Source organism: Heterocephalus glaber, unplaced genomic scaffold (genome assembly GCF_053883595.1).
Source record: "Heterocephalus glaber isolate CG9 unplaced genomic scaffold, H.glaber_assembly_v1.0 deba00001610, whole genome shotgun sequence".
Taxonomy (NCBI): domain Eukaryota; kingdom Metazoa; phylum Chordata; class Mammalia; order Rodentia; family Bathyergidae; genus Heterocephalus; species Heterocephalus glaber.
In genome coordinates, this window is record NW_028258381.1 from 39,500,597 (window position 1) to 39,504,797 (window position 4,201).

Genomic DNA, 4,201 nt, shown 5'->3' on the forward strand with positions numbered 1-4,201 from the left:
GCGTCGCCTCCCTGCCCCACCCCCCCGCATCCTTGTCCCGACCAGGTCTGTGCCCGCGCGTTGTGACTCAGCGTCCCCAGAGGCGCATGCTGGGCCGCACAGCGGCGGCGCCGGACACCTGGGCCTTTCCAGGTGTGTTCAGACCTCCAGCTCGCAGCTTTTCATTCAACAAACATCTGCTAGTTCCTGCAGTATGTCAAAGGGCCAAGATAAGGAATGATCCCTGTTGCCAATGAGCCTAGTGAATCGACCGAGTGCATCTCTGCTAGCACTCCGGATGACACCAGGTAGTGCTGGATGCCAACAGCTGACACAACCAGCTGCTGGTCACTGCGACCAGTAACCCATGCCAGTCCTCTCTCTGGTCCCTAAGTGCTTGTTCATAATTCTTTAAAAACCAAGCTCAGGGCCGGGGATTTAGCTCAATGGTTTTGCTGCCTGCTGCCTAAGCACAAGGACTAGAGTTCAATCCCCAGTACCAAAAAAAACCCCCAAAAAACCAAGCTCAGTGTGCTCAGTCCACACTGCTTGAGTCTACAGGAACACCGAAGTGATTCTTTACTGTAACAGGGCCTGTGCTGCAGCCTGGGGGATCAGTACTCAGGCAGGAAGCCTCCTAGACTAAAACCCAGAAGTGCCTGGGAAGCGCTGCTTGGGTACCAATTTGCAAACCTGTTTCAGTGAGGGTAGAAACCAGGGAATCTTCTGGAAGGCCTTCTGTGAATGTTGGATACACAAGGGGCCCAGATCCCTCCCTTTCTGATCTTTCTCCACTCCACGGCACCCTCTTCATTCTGCAAAAATGCAACAGTATCTTCGGCAGTGGCGGAAGTGGGGGAGAGCCACCACGCTGACTGGCTGCGCTGCTCGCGTTGGAGTGGGGGCACCACCGAAACAAACAGTCCCAACCTGTCGGGGTGTAAAGAGGAGCGAAGGGAAGCAAGGGGGAGGAGCAGACACCCGTCGGCTAAGGCACACTCCCCTCCAGCTGGGGCCTGGGAAACAGAAGAGTCAGGCCCTTCAGGGCCAAAGATTTAGCTCAGTGGTTCCACCGCCTGCCGCCTGCCGCCTCCTGCCGCCTCCTGCCTCGCAAGCTCAAGGTCCCAAATTCAATGCCCGGTACCAAAAAAAAGTCAGGCACTTCTTAGTCTTAATCATGCTGCTCCTTGGCCTAAACAAATACCTCCAGCTGCACTTACAGAGTAAAATGAGTTTCTCCTAGTGTCGCAGAATTCTAAGAGACAGGAGAGATCAAATGGGAGTCAGGAGGATTTATTGAAGGTGTACACAGCAGCACATCAGACTCTGCCCAAAATGGCTGAGCGTTGAACAAGGAGAAGTTTCAGCTTTTCCCATTTTGTGGAAGGGGGTGGTTTTTCTAGTGATGTAGCAAGTGAGTTTATCGGAATGGGACAAGGGCAGACAGTTTTATAACTTTGCCTTGAAAGAAGACAGTGTCTTATGAATCACAGGAAAACAGGGTGTTATGAACTTTGTTTACAGGACATAGTTGTTAATTTTACCTGTGCCAGAACAAGGAGTTACAACTACAGGGGAGAGGAGCGAGGCGGGGTACGGGAGGGGGTTACTCCCCATGGCCGGGGGTACTGCCCATGGCTGGGAAGGACTTGTTTTTCTTTAAGTCCTGCTTCATTCCCCCTGTTGATGCTTTCTATGACAAGTTTTAATAGAGAGCATCATCTTAATTGTTATTATTATTGTCAGTTTTTGTCATAAGGGGGTGCTCAGTACAATCTACTGAGCAGAGGTTGGTACCTGGTTAAGGCCATCAGTCGAGGGGTGGTGTGCTCGTTTACTGGAGTGTTTTTGACAAGTAGAGGAAAGAGGCAAGGGAGAATTATAACAAAGAGGATAAGAAACATGTTGTCCTTGTGGCTCCGTGTTGATCTTTAAGCTTCAGCCACGCATGGACTGGTCAGCTGCTAGAGTGACCAGAGCAGAGCTGTCATCTTTGGTGATGGCCTGATCTTGTCACAGGATCAGCTGGTTCGGGTGGTCTGGAGCCTACCGGCTGGTCTGTTTGTCTTGAGCAGTTGCCTATAGCCAGCTGTGGTACATCTAAGACACAGATCCTGAAGTAATTTTAACAACAACAAAAATAAACAAGTTTACAATATGAGGCCCATCCCATATGGGCCCTAGAGTTGTTGGATTTTATTTTTCTGACCCAAACAAAGTCACCAGATTTGAATGGGTGTACTGGGTCTCTTAAGTTTATGTGTGCTTTTTTATACCCAGCTGTGGGTGTCTTGCAGGGCTATTTTCAAAGCCTGTATTTGTTTTTTCAGAGACAATTTTTCTAGTATATAAAGAGTACCTTTAAGGGCTGGGGATTTAGCTCAGTGGTTCTGCCGCCTGCCTCGAAAGCACAGGGTCCAGAGTTCGATGCCCGGTACCAAAAAAAAAAAATGTAAAAAGATTACCTTTAATTTGACCTGTGATTGGGAGTGACCAGCTGAGCAAAATTCTCTATGGGACTGTCAACTTGGTTTAGTGGGGGTGTTCTGGACCACAGGTAGGACTTGTTCTAATCTCAAGTGGGATTTTTTTTTACAATTTGTTTTTTAGTAATTATTTGAGCGTCTGATTCATGTGTTTTATTTTTCTTGAGCTCTGTGGGCAGTAAGCCATGTAAAGCTTCTATTTTATCTTTAACGTCTGTGTGAACTCTTGAACTATCTCGGCTATGAATGCTGGCCCATGGTGTGACTCCAAGGTCAAAACCAGTCCAAATCTTGGGGTGATGTCTTTTAACAGTACCTTGGTCACCTCTCATGTCCTTTTTGTTCAGGTGGGGAAGGCTTCAATGTATTTTGAGAAGGTACCAGCAAGTATCAACATATATTGATAGTTATAAGCTCGAGGTGACTGAGAAAGCCCATAAGTAGGTTTTTATATGGGGCAGCTCTTGTGTCCTGGACTCTCCCGGGCTGGGTGGGCTTTTGTCTTGGGTTGTTTTGGGCATAGGTTAGGCATTGTTTACAAACAGCTGGAGCGATGGCAGTGAGCCATGGCACATAGAAATAGTGGCCTAGTAATGTTCCCAATTTTGTCTTTTCTATGTGAGACCCATGATGGAATTGTTTTACGAACTCGGGGGCCAGAACTTTGGGGACAGCTAGCCTCTCATCAGCAAACGTCTGTCATTTTTTTTAAGATACTTTCTAGTTTCTCAGGCAAGTCAGGCTCTTTTATCTGAGGAATAGCTGAGTGTCTCTGGGAGAGGAGGTTCCAAGATGGGGGGCGTGGCCAGGGCCCCTCCTTTGGGTTTGGGGCTGCCAAAGCACCCCATGTTGGCTTTTTTGTCTGTTTTTTGTATTTTTCTGGCTTTTAATGCCTCAGTCCATTGATATCTTCTACAGTGTATAGTCACCACCTTCTTTGGGACCCACATTGTATCTTTGTACTGCGCCTATTTTTTCTAGCAGTTAAGAGTCCTCTTTTTTATATATATGGCCCCATGCACGTGTAATGTTGTGAAGGCATATCTGGAATCTGTATAGATATTAACTTTTTTGTCCTTTGTTCTTTGTCTTCTGAGCTGAGGTTTCAGTGGGTGGAGGTCAGGCCTCTACCACAGAGTCCAATGTCATCATTGCATATTTTGTCCATTGGGCTCCTTCCAGCAACATTTGGGTCTCTCCAGCTCAAGAATACTTTATCCATGATTTTTACATAGTCATGAAGGGGGGCTCCTGGCTCAACCATGAGCAAAGTAGCTGGATTAAGAATGTTTATACTCTCAGGCCAGGGGTTTAGCTCTGTGGTTCCTCCACCTGCCTGGCAAGTGAAAGGTCCTGAGTTTGATCCCCAGTACCAAAAAAAAAAATGTTTATACTCTCTAAGGTTATGTAGAGATTTTTATATAGGAGCCCTTAATATTGAGTCATTCTTGAGTTTTACAATCAATGGTGTCCTCTCTGGTCCATCAAGATTATGGCTGAATGTGACGCTTGGCTAGTCAGTTGCTGTCCCAGAGTCAGCTTGTTAGCTTCTTGCCTCAGCAGGGTAGTGGCAGCAAGTGCTTTAAAGCATGAAGGCCACCCCAGGGCCACAGAATTTATTTATTTTGACAAATACACCATTGGGCAGTGCCAGGATCCTATGACCTGTGTCAGGACCCCTAAGGCCATTCCCTTTTGTTCGTGGACATACAGGAAGAAAAGCTTGGTTATGTTTG